This window comes from Argiope bruennichi, chromosome 6 (genome assembly GCF_947563725.1).
Source record: "Argiope bruennichi chromosome 6, qqArgBrue1.1, whole genome shotgun sequence".
NCBI classification, from domain to species: Eukaryota; Metazoa; Arthropoda; class Arachnida; order Araneae; family Araneidae; genus Argiope; species Argiope bruennichi.
Window position 1 is genome coordinate 57,247,902 of NC_079156.1, and position 22,335 is coordinate 57,270,236.

Consider the following 22,335-nt stretch of genomic DNA (forward strand, 5'->3'; position numbering starts at 1 on the left):
TTTAATATGTTTTTTTATTTTAATAATCTGTATAAGTTTTTATTTAATTTTTTAACATGCATGCCATGAAAAAAATGACAAAAATAAAAATAAAAATTGAAAATGAATCGTGTTTATTGGTTAGTAATTTCCTTGCTTCCATATAAAAGTATTTAATTTTTGATAGATTTTTAGGAGAAAATAAACTTTAAATAAACATTAACATTAGAATTAACTATTTTATTGGAGCTGTCAAACGGAATATAATATCAGTTAAATGAATAAATAATATTAATATATTATAAATAAATAATATTTTTTACTTATTTACTAGCAATTTTAATAATTCAATGCAAACACATATATTTGGCCTTTTATAATTCAAATGCATATTCGGTTTTTTCCTCTATGCTACTAACCACAAAATGTACGCATGCGGGATTCTGATATAAAAATCTGAGCATCGTGAAAATCAAAGGTCTTCTCCAAGGTTCACATTTTTTATGCGATATAGAAACGAGTTAACACTTTCATTAAAAAGCATGCTGGAATGCTGCGAGGAGATTATTTCCATTGATCCTGTTTAAATCTAAAATCATATTTATTCGTAAAAAGGATTAAAATTACTATCGCTTCTAATTCATTGCAGAAAAATAAACCCTTTTGTCATCTATATATGTATAAATTCCTAAAAATCACTTGTTAAATTTGATTTAAACTAGAGGCTTCCAAACTATGCGTCGTTACCTATTGGTGGGTATTGACAAAATTGTGAATTCACAAGTACCGTTATAGAATTTACAAAAATGTGGTATAGACTTAAAATTCTATTTAATAATAATTTTTTTCCTTCTTGAAAATTCCTTTGTTGTCGAAAAAAGAAGTCCGGATGCTATTTGGCTCTAAAAAATATCCAATGCACAAGGATTACATGGTCTTTTAAAGACTCGGTTTTTTAAAAGATGGATCGGAATGCTTAAAAATTTGTGAACCCACGTTTTAAAGCTCATATGTAAGCCTATCGGTTTTACTCAAATTTCCTTGAAATTGAATTTTATCATTGATTATCAAACTAAGGCAAAAATTTCTGTAAATCGAATTTTAATGTGATCTTCACGCATTGATTTAGTTCTTACTTCTACTGGTATAAATTCTTCAATTTATGGGATTTTTTTTTTTTTTTGTTTAAGGTTAGATACTAAAGGAACACTGAGACTGCTTTTCGCTCTCAAACTTCGCAAGAAAACGGCAAACATCAGCAAACTATTCGGCAAATAAACCTTAATCTTCTCTTCTTTTTTCAATATTTGACTCAATCTGTTTGTGAAGCAAATCTTAAAAGGCATTAGTCCTTTATTAGTTTATCAGTATTACGAGAAAAATATTTCAGAGAAAAATATTCCATCGCACATCTTGCAAGAGAAAAGAAAATGGATGCAACATAGCAAAATTGAGTAGAACTTGAATTGTAAGATGGCATATTCCATTAATCTGCCCTGTTAGTGTGACATCAAATTGAATCTACTAAAATTATCATTTAGCTTTATAAACTCTAATTGATAATATATAAAATTAAAGCTATTGCTTTCTTTTAGACCAATCGGTTCTCTTATCCTTTTAATAATGATAAGTCACCTATAAAGCTTAGAAATAGAAATTGTTTAAAATAATTAAATATACATCAATAATTAAATTAAAAAAAAATTCAAGAAGCAATGTTTGTGACTTTTACTATGCGAAATATAAATTAAAATCTGGAGCTGAAAAAGCGCCACTAAAAACAAGAAGCACCATTACTTTTTTAAAAAAATATTTTATTCATTTTCAAAGCTGTCGTTTTTTTCCCATGATAAGGAAAAGTCGCTTTTTAATAATTTACTCTTTCTCGTTGCTATTGAGTATAGTAGATGAATAACATGTTTTGAAGTAAAAATCCTGCTATATGCTGATGTAAACAAAAACGAGACTATTTTTTAATATTAGAAAGAGAAAAAAAAAACAATTTTTAATTCTATATTATTTTTTTCTCTCAGCCATAACAATTTTTTATTGCTGTTTTTTTAGCGGGAGCTTGCAAGATGATTAGATTTTCTCTTCATAAGACATCTTTTAGTGTCTTTGTTCAAGTCAACTTTCTGCTGACTATTTTTAACATATTCTTAGAATTTTTTTGGGTGAAAAACGGAGGATTTTTTTCCTAACAGCTTCTACTAATTTTTTTACGGTTCTTATACTAGCATAAAATGATACTTCGCATTATTTTTCTACTTCTAAACGCATAATTATAATAATTAGTTTATTCTTCGGCAATATGTACACGTCGTTCATGTTGAATCATTAATTTTTGATCATGTTTACTTATCATCGAAGAAGACAATACTTGTGGCATAACAAACATCAAAGTGCGTGTTAAAAAATAAACATCTAAATTAATAATGCAATGCTATGACTTGTCACAGCTTTTCCTGGAAGATGTATAATGGATTCCAGTATTAAGTTGATAGTATGCATTTAATATGGGTTACATAAATCTGAATTAATTCCAAGTCAAAATCAAATAAAAATTTCCTATTAGCCACTTATGACGACGAGTTGGTCAGATGGAAAACAGATTGTACTACGTTTCAATTAAATCTTTTTTTAATAATTTTTATTTTATTCGTTATTCTGCCAAAAAAAAGTATTTTTAAGCATTAAATTATGATATTCATGAGAGCCATGTTATTTTAATAACTTTACAGTAATTCTGTTTATCGTGTAAATAAATCTTTTCGATAAATTGAAGAACCATAGTGATATCATCCTGTCCCGAATAATTTATTTTCTAATTGCAAGTTGTCTTTCGCTGTATTTAAATTTGCCTTTCTAATTTCTCACAACCACTTCTGGGTCACCAGACAGTTTTCTGGGCCCAGTGGTTGTAAAAATTTTCATTTAAATATTTTAGCATACTTGCGCTTAATGGATTTCTTTTCAAAGCATTTTGATTATTAAATATTGATAGACATGCAACTATATATTAAATATAAATTATATATATAACCGAAATCTCGCTTAATTTGTAATTAATTAAAATGCTGACTTATAAAAAAAAAGCACTCCATTTTCGTCCAAAGTACCTACCCATTTGTAAGCCACATAATTCATATATTTTATTTTAAGATAAAAAGATATATTATCGAAAACTATAGTTATTATTGAAACAGAAAAGGCAATTCTTCTATATTCCCTTTTCTTTCATTGACAAGTTTTCATTCATTCATTCATTCATTCATTCGTATTCTAAAATATTTTCCAGCGAGATATTGGTATGATTATTAATTATTTTCTCGTATATGTAGTGTAATCGTCAAAGAATTCGAAGAGATTTTGACGATTCTGCACGTTTTAGACCACCTGAGTTCGAAAAACACATTTTTTGGAAAATGTCCGTCTGTCTGTGACAAAGATAACTCAATAATGCTTTGATTTAAATGGTTGAAATTCGGTATACGGTCTTTACTCGAAATTTATAGATTTAACCGAATCATAAATTTCCGTTAAATTTATGATTCGGTTAAAACTTGATATCAAGTTTCGAACAAAATCCGTTCAGAGGAAGTCCGCCTGTTCTAATGTAAGTTAACCCTTTCTAGAGCCGTGGGAAGTATGCTTCCCACCCAATTTATCAATCTTTGTATGAAATTATGTAGGTTGGCATAAGTTCTGATACACTTTTTTAGAAAGACAGGAACTTAGAGGCTTCAGTTCTTTATCTCACACAAAATGATGCGTCTTGATTTTTTACTTAATTATTAATTAACCAAATTAATTAATTAAATAAAATTTATCTAATAAGCTAAATGAATCCCTTTTCTTATCCTAATTTGAAGTCTAAAAATATTTTAACATATGAATAGAAAAAAATGGTAAACATGACCTTTACCATTTTTGGTAAAGGTCCTGGTGGTAACCCTTTAAAGAAATGGTAAAAAATGGTAACCCTTTAAAAAAATGGTATCCCTTTAAAGGGTTAACACGATAAGTACAAAATAAATAGAGCTAGATGGATGAAATTCGGCATGCACATTTAACTTCTATAGTCTAGACGCCTGTCAAATTTTGAGTCAAATCCAACAAAGGGTTGTTCGTCTGTCGGTCTGTTCTTTTAGAAAGAAATAAACGTTATAACTTAAAAACGCAAGGAGTTAAATATATTAAATTTGATATGCGATTTTGTGATTACAAGTGTAGCTTTTTGACAAATTTCTGTTTCAATCGATTTGGATAAACGCATCTAAGAAGCAGAGTCGATTTTTGGATGTTATTAACAGCACGCCAGGTATTAATCGCCAAATAACTCGCCAACAACTCTCTAAATTCACGCCAAGATTAAAATTTCGTACATCATTGCATGCCAATGTCAGGCAAGGCGTTCTCTGGTATAACACCTTTATAAGACAATATGCGAGAAAGTTTTGAAGAGACCACTCCCAATGTCTTTAATAGTAAATATAATTTAGAATGCCCTCATATTCTTCAGACATTCTAATATTAACAACATGTTCTATGCTGAATATTTAATATGTATCTACAAGCCGTCATTAGTACTATACACAAAGCAGCAAATTCTTTTGATATTCCGTACTTGTTACTCTCCTTTCCTACCTCTTGTCATGTTCCCCCTCAGTTAGCAGAAATTCTGAGAAAGAATGGCCGGCCAAATAACCCAATGCCGCTCTCGCGTTTCCTTCCTTTATCGGTAATGGGAAGGTTTCGGAGCTTTAATTCTTTATTACGTCACTCCTGCAGCCCCCCAGCAGTGACAAATGATTGACCGCTTAACTGTAATCCCAGCTTATAATGACTCTGTTTACTCTGCCCGGCCTCTTTTCCCTCGGCAGGAGGTCACTGTGCCCCTGTTAGGCTTTGTGAAAGAAGTACAGCAGGGATCACCCATTTCTTTTGACCTTGTGCGTGACTTGGAAGTCTGATTTATATTGAGAGATTTTTAACTAGACTAATTACTTACTCGTGTCAAACACAGTCAGACATGTCGATTTTTTTTTTCTTTTTCAAACAATAAAATTTCTGATTTTGTTTAGAAATCAAGCACAGATTTTGGATTGCATTTTTTGCTGTTGGAAATATTAATAATGCGACTTATAAAAGTCGTTTTAATGTAGGAAATATAGTGAAATATGAGTATATGAGTATTCTCACTAGATATTTTCCCCTGGTGCCTTCTATTTCCTGTTAGCATAAAGTTAAAATTATTTATTTAATCTTTATTTAATTACTTATTGCCTTAGTAATCAAAAATATTACTGATATGAATTACAAAAGTTGTTTTAACGTTGGAAATATAGGGAAATTTGACTAACTTGAACGATTCTAATTAGATTTTTTTTTCCTGGTCCTTTTTGTTTCCTATTAGCATAAAGTTAAAATTACCTGTTTAAAATATTTTCTATTTTGTCTATAATCCAAACTATAATCCAACTTATTTTGTTTTAATTCGGAATAAAAACTAAAATTTGTAGAAAATTATTTATGTTTCTAAATTGTTTCCGTTAGTTAAATTCTTCGTATCATTTGTGATCGTAAGCGAATAATTTTTTAAATCTTAAATTCACTTAAAGTGTTACAATCTTGTTGCACCATGTAGAATCTTTCCTTCGGGAGTAGGAAGCATAAATGAATAGAAATGAGGGCTTCTTTGATTTTAAAAAAAAATGTACAGACCGTTATTTACAATAAAGAGTTCCAGGTTCAAATGTGTGAAAAAGAATTTTTATATAATTCAAAACTCAATCGTAAAAGAATAAATATTTTATAATAATAAAATAAAATAAAAATGACGCAGATTTTACAATGCTTCCTCGCGTTGAATAGCTCGACAAACCCTAAAAGTCCCTTCAGAACTCTGATGTGCACTTTATAGTCTGGAAAATATGAAAAATCGAACTTAGTGCGAAATTCCATGCATCTCGAGAACTAAGTTTCGCTGAGCTTCGAGATTTCGCACTTCTAATGATAATTTATCCCCAAAATCAGTCTTCAAGACATCAAAATAGATGGAAAAACCATATGTTCACTCAAAAAATCCGGACAAATCTGAATGACCGGAACATTGCGATGACATTGGCAGGTGCTATTATCAAGTTTTAAGGACCATCACAGGCCAAGGTACAACCCCTCCCGTAGGAGACATATCCTGTCATCGGTAGGGACGTCATCGAAGCCATCTTTATACTATTTCTATACCCCACACACTATTTCTTCCCCATGGTTGTTATTGCTGGGCAGTGAGCCCTAATCACCATGGGGAAGTTTGTAATCTCCATTTTTGAGGTGAAACCCGGGGACAAATCAAAAGAAGAATAATGGTTCATTTTTTCAGAGTATTTTGAACTTGTTTATTACTTTTTAAATATTATTATGTTGATTTATTTTAAAGTGCTCTAAAAAATATCTTCTTTCATTGAATATCGCGGAATTTTACAATACATTTGCAGTGCTGCTACTTTTTAAAAAGACTTGGTATTTCCTCATATCACTATTTAATGATCTTAAAAATGGAACGGATTTTTTTTTTATTTTAAATAACATCTTGAATTAGACAGAATCTCTTTTCGATTTCAAGATTGTTTACAAATCTTTACAACGTGAAAATCAATTCCAATGTCTTTGATACCTTTCTGAAAAATCCGTTATCTTTATTGAAAAAATCATGTAAAACACGGTTCGATTTTCTGATACCAGCTTGGTTAAGAAAGTCCTTAGATGATAGAGGTCAATAATCAAGGCTGTATTATATTTTCACATAATTGCAACTCTGAAATGAAATTTGCATTGTCAGACATCTATCCGAAGAAATAACACAAAACCTAGACGACCTGCCTAAAGCTCGAACACAGAAAAGAAAAGATTTTATAAGCAGTTTTTAAGTACCCGTTCGTCTACAGCAATCTAAAAAAGCAGGCCTTTCGAAAACAAAAACGGATTTACGCTCGACAAAATTCTATAGACCGTCTATCGTGTTGTGTAGGCATGCGATTACCGAGGTGAACAAATTGCGAAGAGATAAAGATTAGATAGAAACAAAGTCTTCATGCCTCATCAAAAATAACTGGATTACCTCTCAGTAGACGCAGGAAGAAACAAAAATGAATTACCTGGAAAGTAAAGGATTGCAGAAGGAAAATAACGAAAGAATTTGCTATGGTGTGAGTAAAAAATTTGTTTAATGTTTTCGTATTATTATGAACGTAAGAAAAGGCATTTAAAAATCGAAATGGTGATCGCTTCGTCGTAGATATGATGTCTACATTTCATAAAATATTTTTTTGATATATGGTTTGGTTAATAAACATTTTGAGTTTAATAATGCTACATATATATTGATGGAAGAAAAAAAGTCAAAGCCAAGCTTCTAACAGTAAATCATGATCGATTTTTCATTAATAAAAAATCGTAAATTCCTATGGATATAACTTTCAGATTAGCATCACTGTTCATATAACTATAACTATTCAAAATCGGCACTATAATTGTTCTTGTGTATTAATAGCACTATTGTTACTAATAATATTGCGCATTGCAAGCAATTAATCATGAAAAAATCGCCTAAGATGTCATGTTTATTGCAACCATTGGTTAATCTCCAAATATATCATATTCGTTTGTTAACAATGTTTGCGAATGACATGCGGTTAAGACTGAAATTGGTCAACGATTTGCAAGTAAGCCAAATTTTGCGAATGGCCTGCGGTTATTACATATAGTGTCAAATTATGTTTTGTTCTGATGATTTCTGATGTCTAATTTTTAATTTGGTAATTTTAAAGTTTTTCGGCATTGACTTCATGTTATAAGAAAGGAATAACATTTATATCAACTTCAAATTATAAAAATTGCATTGTTAATAGTAATACGTTCTTCCTCGTGTTTTTTTTTTATTTATTTATTCCCTTAATTTTGGCAACATTTCAAAAAAAATTAATTTTAATAAAGCTTCTCGAACTTTTTAAATTTATATCGTATAAATAATATAGAAAAATATGTCTTACTAAAAGCATTTTCCAATTAAAATTCAATGTTTTTAAATTTAATTTTATAATCAAAGAACAAAATATTTTAAATTTATATTACTTAGTTACACTGATAAATGAAATTTCCCATTGTAATAAAATAAACCATAAATTGCAATAAATAGTTTGTAATAATATGTGATAACAGATATTAAATGTTTAAAAAATTTTAGTATTATTAGCAAAATAAAGATTATTACATAATAAATATTACGCAAATGCGTTTAATCAGCCTATTTTATTGTAACAAGATTCGAATGTACATAATATACTAATAAATAATATACCGTTAAAACTAAATAGTAATAGTAAAATAGTAAAACGTTTATTGAAGAAAATTACGGATATTTTTTTGATAAAGACCTTTCGTCCGTGACAGGTATAATTCAAATTTAAAGCGAAGGTGCTTTTTTTTTTTTTTTTTTTTTTTTTTTTTTTGTAAAGATCGCATACCATAATACATCTATCTATCTAGTTTGTAGCATTTTTGAGTTTATAACATTCACCTGCAAACACTCAAACTTTTCAAAAACGCAATTTTGAACTCAGGAAATTCTAAAATGCCTAAATTTATTAAACTTTACAGATCAAATTAAAAAAAAATAATTATAATGATTCAGCTTTATGCAGAGAATTAAGTTTAAATAAAGTTACAAGAAGCAAGGTAATAATAAAGTATGTTTGTTTAGAATTCAAATGCAAAAAATATATAGGGTCAAAATCAACTCCATTTCGTATACCTATCCATGAGAATTGATTCATCAAGCGAAAAAAAACAGATTATGTTTCTGCACCAGAAGAAAAAATAGTGCTACAAACTGAATTTGGATATTAAAATAGGTACAAAAGCAAAAAAAAAAAACACTTTAAGTGACTGACTAAAATTCAATGGACATTTTAACACAAATAATAAATTTCATTCCATTTTGTACCTCTAGCTGGGAATTTATATATCTGCAATTTACTTCTTTTTTTAGTTTAGATGTTAGTTTTTGCAATTTTGCTTCGTTCATTTCACAATTTTGTTTCCAAAATATATTTAATATTTTTCCTCTCATCATAAACCACGGCTATTTTGAAAAAATATCATTACTGATTGCATAATGCCTATCAATTTGTCTGATGCGAAGTACGAAGCAGATATGTACATATGAAGGCATTTTGCCAATAGTAGTTTTATCTGTTAATTGGCCCTCGCAATTACAAATTTTAAAAAGTTAGCAAACATGTAATTCGTATTGATACAACTTTTATTGCAACGGTTAGATTGTAAATTTTAATAAAAACGTTAACAAATTTGTTTACATATAAAATATTCATTAAATATCAGTCACTCAAGAAAACGTACTTTCTTTTCAGTTTTTATACTTATTTTACATACCAAATTTAGTTTATAAGTATGTTTTTGTCCCTAGTGGCGAAAAACATAAACTATCTTTTGTTTATCTATTTTATTTAGAAAGCAATTCTATATGTCATAAATATTATGTATGCTATTACACAAAATCCTCCGCAAAATGTCCAAAAGACTCGATAACGACCAAACACGCTTTATTCTACATGAAAACACGGGTAATAAAATACAAACGAAACTACACAGAGCAACATTTACAGAAATCAAAGATACATGCAACATATCTTTATTAAAAAACCGTAACAGCATGAAACGCCCGAGAAACTTCCTGAAATCTACCAGCAAAGAGTATTCATTCGCCTACTCCACTCTTCTCTACATCTGTTTTTATAGCTCCCAAAGCAGGGCATAAAATGTTCTAGAACAAACAATGGTACTCTAGGCCAAATATAGACATCACCAAGATTCTCAAATATTCGACGCAGTTCATTTTTATCGCCGAATCCATCGCCAAGATTAGCACTATGTGCGAGAATCATCAAACCGGCACATTGGATAGATTTAAGGAACGGTTCTTTGGTTTTTCCTTATTATTTTAAATGTATAGATATAACAATGTTAAAAGTGAAGAAAATCTAAGGATATGACATTTTCGAATAAAGAGATGGAGAAAATTTTCAGAAGTCTTTCTCAAGATAGTTCTTTTAATTCAAAGACAGATATTTAAAAGGACTAAGTCTCCGAATAATAATTTCATATAATTTATCTTTAAAAAGAAAAAGGCTGAATTAGACTTAATACTTAGTGTGGGCGTCCACGCCTACTAGGAATGTTTTAGATTTGACTTATTATAGTCAAATCCAACAAACATTCGAAATTGTTTTATATGCCACTTAATGCTTTTCTTCGTGTTTTTGTTCCTTTCTAAGTGGTCTAAAAGGGATTATTGCAATAAATAAAAATGGGCAAATCGTAAAATAAACATAAAAAAATGTATTATATTCAAATATATGTTTTAGAAAAAAAGTTATCTAATAAAAATAATTAAAACATGGATATGGAAGACGTTCAGCATTTTATTAGATTTGGTTTTTTGTTTATATCTATTATTGTGTACACCTACGCAAAATATGATACCCACACTTCCATATGCAATAACTTAAGCATTAAAATTTGCAATAATGCACAAAAAGTTTTTTAATCATAAATTAAAATTAAAATATATTACATTTGAAAAAAAATATCTAAACAAACAATGCTTTAATTCATTATGGAATTAATGGAAATCTCAATCAACTGTAAAAAAATTATTAGAAATTCCTCTTGGAGAAATGTTAAGTTGAAAAAAAAAGACACCTCAATAAACAATTATTCCCTTATTATAAAAATATTTTCTGGTGCTTTTGCAATCAAAAAATATTTTTATATTCAAATTTTTTTTATATTTAACTTGATTTATATTTTTATTTTTCAAGTACTTTTATATTTTAACAAATTTTCTGCATATAATATTTACTCAAATGTGTATTTTAGTATTGCCCCTATTTATCGACAAATTTTAATCAACTCTTGTTTTTAAGAATATCATTTACATTTTTACTATTTTTTTTCTCAATTAGATGAAAAGGATTTTTTTTCGATGCCATTATAACGACAGACTTTAAAAAAAAAACCCATCAAATTAGCAAATTATGGCTGACTTAAAGCAAAAAATTTCGAAAAAAGTTGAATAAACGGATGTGGCTAATGATGTAGAAAAAGAGTAATAAACAATTGAAAAAGTTATTAACCTACAATAAAAATTTTATGAATCTAATTGTCTCGTAGTCAGTTTTGCAATCAAGTATTTAATTGCATAAATGATTTTTTTTCTTATTATAAATGTCTAGTTTAAATTCAAATTGAATTTTTGACTTGAAATTAAGAATTTATGTTAAATACACAAATCATACATGGAAATAACAGTTCGAAAGCGCAATCTTTCAACTTGGATTTTGAAATTTTGGCAATATAGTTCTAATTAGCATTTAAAAAACACTACAAAATCAAAACAAATTTATTTAATGTAATCATTTGAAGAAATAAATTAAAACATATGAAAATGTGTAAAAGGGAAATGAATTTCTCTTTGCTTCGCAACTGTATTTATTTACTCGTTCGGTTCAAATATATTAATGTCCCGTTTTAAACCATCACTAGGGCTATTTTGGGATGAATCGCGGTCAGATGACGAGGATGACACTTGAGCTAGTACCTTCCTCTCCAAACTTCCGCACCACACCAATGGGATGACGTTCGGCCCCGACGGATTCAATATGCACCAAATTTGCTTCCACAACGGTTCTTCGGTGGTATAGGATCTCAAGTCTCTACTTTCTGGTACAGCATATATAAAACACTGATCTGAAACTCATGACCTTCAGATCTGATGCGGCGCGCGTAAAGGTTCTATTTAGTCAGTTGCATATTTTAAAAAAAGCCCACCGACAGGTTCGAATCCAAAAACTAAATTCTAAATAGTTAAAGACAGGCATATACTTCTAGTGAAAAGTTATCTCTATCTATGGTGTAACGAGTTTTATTTTAGACTAGCCGCCTTTGGCGACCAGCCGGTTCTCCAATCTTAATGATCGTTAAAATTTTAATAATTAAATATTTTATGTAATTCCTACTTTAATAGCTTCTTCATCAAATATTTTAAAGCTTCAAATTTTGATAGTCATGTAATTCACTCATAATAATATAAAGTCCTTCAGCCATAACATAATATGTATCTCTCTAATTTTTTGTTAGTTCCGGTAGAATTTATGCTTAAAATTAAAATGGAAATGACTAAACTGCAATTAATATAATAATATTTTTTACTGAAACAACGCCTTTTTTTTAATAATATGATTACTGATAATAGAGTCACTGAGCGTTTAAACTTTATGGGCATTAAAGAATATATTTCTTAAGTTATGTAATATCTCAAGAATTTGTCAACAAAATTTTCTCAGATTCATCATGAACAGATCAATTCATTAACAATGTTTCATTTTAAATGCATCAAACTTTAAGAAAATAAAATGAATCGTTTAAAATAATCGGTCGAAAACAGGTTTAAAAAACTACATAAAAAACGATGTACTTAAAACTATAAGCATATACAAAAAAATATATAACTAACATAAATACAATTTAATTACAAAAGCATGCAACTAACCTAAAAATAATTTAAATCGTCCGTTGATAACGGTTGTCATGGCAACAATCAGAATGCGCATGCGTGAATTTTCTTCGCCAGCTCCGGTAACGCAAATGCGTGAATTTTTCTACGCCAGTTGGGGTAACGCTATGCAGATTATACATTTTTAATTTTTCCTTTATTCTGTGTTATTTTAATTCAAAAGTACTTCAGAATGAATCTGAAACATGGATTAATTAACAATGTTTAATTTTAAATGCATAAAACATTAAGAAAATAAACAGAATCGTTTGAAATAATCCGCCGAAAAATATTAACCCTAGCCTCATTACTGTTGGGAGAAAAAAAACGGAAGCCTTACTCATTTGGCGGAAAAGTTGGCGGTGGGGAAAATGGAAGATTTTTTTGGCGGGAAAGTTAGTTTTTAATTAATAATTAAAATTCTAATTAAAAATTCGAAAAAAGGAACCCCAGGTGCACATTCCGAACCTCCTAGGTATACATGTACCGAATTTGGTAGCTGTAGGTCAAACGGTCTGGCCTGTAGAGCGCCAACACACACACACACACACATTGAGCTTTATTATAAGTACTAGCCGCCTTTGGCGACCAGCCGGTTCGCCAATCTTAATGTTAGTTAAAATTTTAATAATTAAATATTTTATGCAATTTCTACTTTAATAGCTTCTTCATCAAAATATTTTAAAACTTCAAATTTTGTTTATCATATAATTCATTTATAATATTATAAAGGCCTTCAGTCATAACGTAATATGTATCTCTCTCATATTCTGTTAGCACCCGTAGAATTTATGCTTTAAATTAAAGTGGAAAGAATTTATCTTCAATTAATATAATAATATTTTTTACTGAAACAAAGCATTTTTTTATAATCTGATTACTGAAAATAGAGTCACTCAGCGTTTAAACTTTATGGGCACTAAAGAATATCTTTTTAAATTTATGTAATATCTCAAGAGTTGGTTAACAAAATTTTCTTAGATTCATTATGAGCAGATCGATTAATTAACAATGTTTAAATTTAAATGCATCAAACACTAAGAAAATAAAACGAATCGTTTAAAATAAACGGTTGAAAACGGTAGAATTTATGCTTTAAATTAAAGTGGAAAGAATTTATCTTCAATTAATATAATAATATTTTTTACTGAAACAAAGCATTTTTTTATAATTTGATTACTGAAAATAGAGTCACTCAGCGTTTAAACTTTATGGGCACTAAAGAATATCTTTTTAAATTTATGTAATATCTCAAGAGTTGGTCAACAAAATTTTCTTAGATTCATTATGAGCAGATCGATTAATTAACAATGTTTAAATTTAAATGCATTAAACACTAAGAAAATAAAACGAATCGTTTAAAAAAAACGGTTGAAAACGGTAGAATTTATGCTTTAAATTAAAGTGGAAAGAATTTATCTTCAATTAATATAATAATATTTTTTACTGAAACAAAGCATTTTTTTATAATTTGATTACTGAAAATAGAGTCACTGAGCGTTTAAATTTTATGGGCACTAAAGAATATCTTTTTAAATTTATGTAATATCTCAAGAGTTGGTCAACAAAATTTTCTTAGATTCATTATGAGCAGATCGATTTATTAACAATGCTTAAATTTAAATGCATCAAACACTAAGAAAATAAAACGAATCGTTTAAAATAAACAGTTGAAAACAGGTTTTAAAAAAACTACTTAAAAAACGATGTACTTAAAACTATAAGCATATACAAAAAATATATAACTAACATAAATACAATTTACTTACAAAAGCATGCAACTAACCCAAAAATAATTTAAATCATCCATTGATAACGTTGTCATGGCAACAATCAGAACAGAATGCGCATGCGTGAATTTTCTTCGCCGGTTACGTAACGCAAATACGTGATTTTTTCTACGCCAGTTGGGGTAACGCTATGCGGATTAGAAATTTTTAATTTCCTTTATTCTGTTTTATTTTAATTCAAAAGTACTTCAGAATGAATCTGAAAGATTGATTCATTAACAATGTTTAATTTTAAATGCATCAAACATTAAGAAAATAAACAGAACCGATTGAAATAATCCGCCGAAAAATTTTAACCCTAGCCTCATTACTGTTGGGAGAAAAAAAAACTGAAGTCTTTCTCGTTTGGCGCTGAGGATAATGGAACATTTTTTTGGCGGAAAAGTTGGCGGTGGGGAAAATGGAAGATTTTTTTGGCGGGAAAGTTAGTTTTTAATTAATAATTAAAATTCTAACTAAAAATTCGAAAAAAGAAACCCCAGGTGCACATTCCCAATCTCCAAGGTATACATGTACCAAATTTGGTAGCTGTATGTCAAACGGTCTGGCCTGTAGAGCGCCAACACACACACACACACACACACATTGAGCTTTATTATAAGTATAGATATAGATAGATGATTTGAATAAATAGATGGGTTTATGGAAAAATTACGGTATGAATTTTTATACAATCTTTCTGTCCTACTAGTCATATTTAATCAAGAATTCTTGATTCACTAATATTTTAACAAAAAAAAAAATCCTTTTGCTTCTGCGACTAAAAACTGTCCGAGTTGTGGAGCTTCAAATTTTAATAATTCAAATCAATCAGCTCCTGACTCGAACAAACGCCGTACGTTTCTTAGATTTTCCTGCAGACGGCTCGGAATTGATTTAAAATTGCCAGAATTCGTGATATTCCTATTTTTTACAACTCGATCGGTTTTAATCGCATAAGAAAGAAGCTGTTTTTTTAAAAAATATTTATATGGTAATATGTTATTAAATATGATATATAAGTTCAGGAAATTTTTATACAAATTTAGATTTTGTCATTTTTCAGTATTGCTTTTATTATATAAAAATAATTCCCCTAAACAGCATAGAAAAGAATTTTGCAAATTATTTAAAGCATTTTCTAATTTGAAATATATCCCTATCTTTAAAGGTTTAGAAATTAGTTGCTAACCATGATTAAAATGGATTTGCATAAAAATATGTGTCGCGTGTCTTGATACAAGTGTTATTTTCTTGGCAACACAAGTTTATTGTATTTTATGGATTAAATGATCGATTACTAATTACTTATATATAATAAAATTCCAACTTCAAACTCAGTTCTCGGAGTTCAAACCGGATATCCTACAAATACACACTCTTACCGGTATCAGTCACACACTCCCTAGAAAACTGTTTCTCTCTTTTCACTTCATCCCCTTTTTGTCATGGGGTCGCTACATGGATATTAGGAGCATGACAATATGGTTAAGACATCTCGGAAGAAATTTTAGAAATTTAATCATAATTTCATTCATCATGCTTCTTTAATTGTGTTAATAAAATTTTTGGGTTTCATAATAAATTATAAATTTCGTCTTTTTGTTCGGGACATTCTTGAAAAGTACGCATATTCCTAATGTAAATAAAATATTGTAATCGTCAAAAAAATTAAACCCCGAGATTGGAATGAATTTCTTTGCCACTGTTTTTTGGTCTGTTCATTCGTCCGTGAATACGATGAATCAGGTGATAAGGGGTAGAAAACTTCCAATGTTTAAAAAAAGAGATAAGCATTTTACATAAGAGTAAAATGAAATTTAATATGAAACTTTCTGAAATTTCAATGTCATTTTACGTAAGAAAATATGCAAACATTTTCAAACTATTGCACTATTGTCGAGAGTTACATAACAACGATCAATGACATCATTAGAAATTAAATGATACCCCGTTAGGCAATTATCTTAAAGCAGTTTTAGGATTATCTGCCTTTATGCACTTAGTTTAACTAATTACTTGGGGATCATTACCATCTGATATTTGAACCAAGTGGGCACAGATGCTTCTAAGGGGGGTTTACTAATTTAAATATCAGTTTTGTGGAAAGGATTTAGAATATTGTTTTCCAAAATTATTGTTAAAAAAACTTATAAAATTCACAAATTTGTAACTTTTGTAGACCAGCGTTTTCGTTGAAATACTGGCTTACTTTTCTGTTAAATTATCAATTTGGGATGCTTTTATTTAAAATTTCATTTTGTTATTTGATAATATGAGTTAGAATTAATCAATATATTAAAAATGAATGTCGGAAAATTGAAAAATATACATGCTAATGAAAAGCGTTGTAAAATTTTAACTTAGGAGTTAATAACAAAAGAATTCTTAGTTTCTCGTATATGAAGTATAGAGAAAGTATTATAATGGTTAAACAATTCGTATCGAAAATTTAACGAATGTACACATTCCAGGCCTCCTTGTGTTCGAAAAACATTATTTATCTGTAAATACTATAACTCAAAATTGATTTGAGGTAAACGAATGAAATTTGATGTGTGAACTTTAAACTTATTCTGTCAAATATTAAACAATATCCATTCAGGAGAAGTCTGTCTGTCTAATTGAGCACAAGTGAACTCGATAACTACAAAATGTACGGACGTCTATAGATAAAATTTGTTACACAATTTCAGCATCTAAAATATAGATTCTTATCAAATTTTGAACCTGGCAAAGGATCTAACATCTGTCGGCCTGAAATTCCGCAATCATGTAAATGAAATGTCTTAATGATTCGGTGAAAATGCTAGCTTTACATAAAAGATTTATATTTCATACCCAATCTTATTTAAGGTCCTCAATTTATGCATTGGTATGGGGGGAGATAAGACCTTTATTAGGAACTGCGAGGTAAAAATTCAGAGACCATTCCCTTTTTTTTAATCTTAATTATAATATCAGTGTGAGGCCGCGGTGGCCTAGTGGTAAGGTCTCGGCTTTTGAGCGTAGGGTTTCAGGTTCGAGACCCGATTCCACCGAAGAACCGTCGTGTCACGTTAAATCCGTCATGCCAAACGTCTTCCCGCTGGTGAGGTGTGGTGTGAAGAGGGAGGTGCCAGCTCAGGTGTCGTCCTCGTCATCTGACCGCGGTTCAAAAGGACTAGGTCCGTCCCAAAATAGCCCTAATGTTGCTTTACAACGGGACGTTAATATAACTTAACTAAACTAAACTAAACTATAATATCAGTGAAGGTGGATGATTAAATGGTTTGGTAAAACAATAAAATTTAGTTGATTTTTTCAGAACAATATAAACATATTATGGGTTGTATATCACACTGAATTTTAAAACCTATTAAATGTGCTGAAGAAAAATATACAGAAAAAAATTGGTGTCATTCAAATTTATTGTGAGTTTCAAAATTGTGTAAAAATTTTCTTAAGCTAATATTTTTCATAAGTGGATCAATATCGCCAATATCTTGCTTAATTATTAATTATATTTAAATTGAACTTTGAGAAGTTGTCAGAAAATTTCCCCTCGTCCTAAAGAAATGTACCACATTTCATTAAAATTGGACAAAACAGATTTATACTTCAAAAACAAATTTAAATGTTCATTTTTATGCATATAATTTGAATTACTCAAAATTTGAATCATTCACTTTCATGCGTATAATTATATGTTTGCATTTCCTTCAGAAATTTATTTTCCTTAAGTTTAAATTTTAGTTGACTTATTTTAGCAGAAAAATTTCTATTATTAAAGTTGCAAATCAGACAAAGATTAAATGGAAACGAAGGTGAAATATTAAAGGGGCTTGGACAGAAAGAGAGCCAAAATCAGTTCATCAACTATGAAAGTGATTAAAACGTGTTTATTAAATATATTTTAACAATATATGTTTATAGTCTGGGATACTATCAGTAAATTACAAGTATTCGTAGCTAAAACTGCCAAATAAAACAGGTATTTATTTGTTTGGTTATAGGTGCTTAGTAAGAAAGCGTTTCTTGTATCTTGTTATGCTTTTAGTTAATCAAAACGTAACAGGAATTTAAGCAGACTTTTTCAATAATCTCGTTGCATATCAATCGCACAAAAACCCACATTTAATTTTTTACGTCATTTTTAATTTTCAGATTTTTTAATAATGCAAATTTAATTTTAGTGTAATAATGTCTTTAATTTTATAAGAATTTGCAACATTAGGTTTAAGCAAAATTTTTTGGCAATGTCTTTACTTTATATACTTAGGTGCAAAAAGTGGCAAAATTTTAAATAATCGATAAGAATATTTTTAATGACTATCATAGCTAAAAGCTATTAGATTTCATTTCATTATTATTATTATTATTATTATTTCAGCGTTCTTTTTGCATACTGCCTGATGTAAAAAAATACTACACAGATTGCAGTGGCGAACGCATTCGAGTAGACTTTCCCCAAAGACGAAATCAATTAAAATTTTATTAACATTTCTTTTAATTTGATATAAAGACCAAGACCATCTACTTAATGCATTTTTAGTTGTATTTTCATACAAATAGACATAATTTTGAAAATGGTTCTAAAATGTAAAGACTCATAAAAAAATAAAAAAAACAGACTGAATTTTTCGATAACTGCAATACTTTCTTTGTAAATAATTAGTTTTCAAAAAAAAAAAAAATCTTTTTTAACATTTTTTTTTCCTAAAATGTAAAAATATTTTCCCATTTTATTCAATTATAAAAAAAACATTATGATAAAATATTTAATAAGATCATATATGAGAAATTAAAATTCTAAACTGTAAAGCGCTAAAAATGTATATTGTTCATAAACTGTTCTGAATTATGGAAATGATTTAATTTTTCTTGAATATGTAGCAATAAATTTTTTAATACGGAGACTGCGATTTCGTTTATTTAATTCGCTTAAATTAATTGTTTATTTCTTACGGGTATTAGCATTTTCTCTAACAGCATATTTAAAATATTATTCTATAATATTTACTTAAAACGTTCATGATGAAATATTTCATACATATCCAAAAATATAATATTAAATTTACGTAATTTGAAATGACATCTTGCATTAATATATTTTTCTATAATCATAGTAATCAATGATATTTTAGTATTCACTATTTTGTTACATGTTTTTAATATGAAATAGTACCTGAAAAATCTTCTGTCAATTTAGTATCTTTGGTTTGTTGTTCGTTTTAGAATTTTTTTGTGATAGTTTTTCCTTTGCATACCTTATTTTTTGTGTTATTTTAAAAGTATTGAAAGATTATTTAAAACAACAAAAATATCAAATATATTATAGGAAATGCTCTTTATTTCTAATTTCTTCCCTTGTAGAAGTTTTGCAGCACAATGGAATCCTTATAGAATAAAACGAACTTTAATATTAAATAAATAAAATAAAATTTCTATATATATCGAATAAAATATATAGCACAAATTATCAATACTTATTACAGTCAAATCGCAAATAATGATTTCCTGCAAAAGGAAGGATAAAAATAAAACAAGAAAAAAATCATTCACTGATTTGTACTTCGAAACTCTGCTAAGACGTGAAATTTTTAATTAAAAATAAGAAATGCCAATGAATTATATATTATCTTTAACTTCTGTTTTACAATTTTTTTTTCCTAACTTAGCTAGCAAGTTTTACTATCAGTACCATTTATCTTTCTATTTCACATATAGAGTATAGATCTTAAGTAGAAAGCTTTGGGTATGAAACAGGAATTCAGCCTAATAAAAACATAGAAGGTAATGCAAAAAATGAAGACATTGCAAAATAATCAGAAATTGTGATAGGAATAGCAACAATTTTGAAAAATGGTCGGTTTATCTAAAACTTTTTAAAATAAATTTATTTGATAGTTTAATACTTTAAATCTTCTTTAATTATAAGTTTAACTAAAAATAATTACTTTGAATGAAAAATTTGATTAAAAAAACTGCTGTGTGTGTTTCTATACATTGAAATTTCTATATATCGAAATGTTTTTTATATATCTCCAAGCTCGTTATATAATGATACGATTGTTTTAGAAGAAAATATAGTCCAAGGAAATAGATGCAAGATGTAAAATAGATTTAAGGATTTTATATAATATAATATAATATAATATAGAGTGTGCGTGTGTAAGCATTAAATGCATTATACATAATAATTCCATTATTTCCTCTAGTAATTCTACAATTAACAAGAATTTTTTAAAGTTTTCTTAACTAATTACGATATTTACGGATAGAATCATTTTTATGGTATCAGATCCTCACTTTATGTTTTAAAATGAATGTCTCTCTCAGTTTTTGTCCGATTTTACTGAAAATTAGCGCACGTGCTAAGTAAAAATAAAGAAAAGCTCGTTGTCACCTTTTCAAATATTGATTAAAATAATATAACTTAAAATTTAAATAAATTTTGTTTTAAACTATATCTTCCAAAAGTTTTATCTTAGATAAATTATGCACTACTTTAAACTAAAAAAAAACCGTCCTTTTCACTGATACCAATTACAATTCCATCAACTTTTATCTCTAATTTTAATATTTTTTAAAATTTAATTTGGTATACAATTTTTAACAATGTCTTTGAGTGAATGATGAAACTCAAACCAGTTAGATTGTTCCATCAGATTATTCAATCGTTTGCTTCAGCCATTGCTAAAATTAAGGTAAGAAATTATTTTCTTTGGTAACTCCAATTTTTTCCTCCATTTTAATTTTATTTTCATTTTTCCCGTTGCCAAATGCGGTTAATAAAATATACAATATTAGATTATTCAAAAAGCTGAATGGTTTTATTAAAATATGAGTGGCAAATTGAGATTCATATCACACTCAACCAGAATCAATTTTACTGTCATTAAAGCAGTATTGTTTCAGTTAAGCCATCGAAATTGATTTTTTATCATTCAAAGGTAGAAAGAACGCAGGCGAGATAGTGACAGTTTTATTAATAGCTTTTTTCTAGCTTCATTTGCTTCTTTCTGCTCATTCCATTAACGTTCTTTCAGGCGCATCCTTTATCTGCCTCAGGGTCCAATTTCCTTCAGTCTAAGCACATAATTAAATAGTGTTATCATTTATCGGTGAAATTATGGGTTTGTGAGCAATAATTTTTTTTGCATACAATGCTCAAGAAATTAAGTCTATGGATTTGAATTATCAATTTTAGCTTCGCTTCCCATTTTCCATAATGCTTTTAGACTGTCATATTAAAATTTATGAAACAAATGTTTTAATTTGATTTTAATTCTTTAAAGTTGCTTCGAATTTACGCTTTAAAAATTATTGTAATCATTTATGTTATATATTAATATCATATAGAAAAATTAATTTTATATTATTTTTATTCTTTAGTTATTTATTATTTTTTCGAATTATATTTTTAAACATTCTTTATGTATTGTTATTCTATTAATTTATATACCACTTGAGATACCACTTATATACTTTTGACGTATTGAAATTAATAGTTCACCAGCTGATTGATTTTGGTGATAGTTTGCATTTTTGATGAATTTAATTCTTTCCCCAAATTTTAAAATTCTAATAAAAGGCATACATTCTCAGTAAAATAGATCTGCTTATTTATTTTAAGCAAAATAAAATAATGTCAATTTTAAAACTTAATTATATATAATAACAAAAAATTTACTTTTGAAAAATTGTCCATCCTCTCTTTTACTATTAATTAATCAGTTTGAGCAAATTATCAAGAAATTTAATGAATACTGCAGTTAATTGATTTCTAATATTGAAAGTTTAATATTCGTAAACAAAAACAAATCTAAACCAGCTGTAGTGGTCTACTCAAAACTTTCTCGCATATTCTATAATAAATTTGCCATGCCAGAGAACGCCTTACAAGGCGTATAAAAGTTAAGGAATATTAAATTTTTGTGGGAATTTAGCTTTTTTAGTAAATCTGTCGTG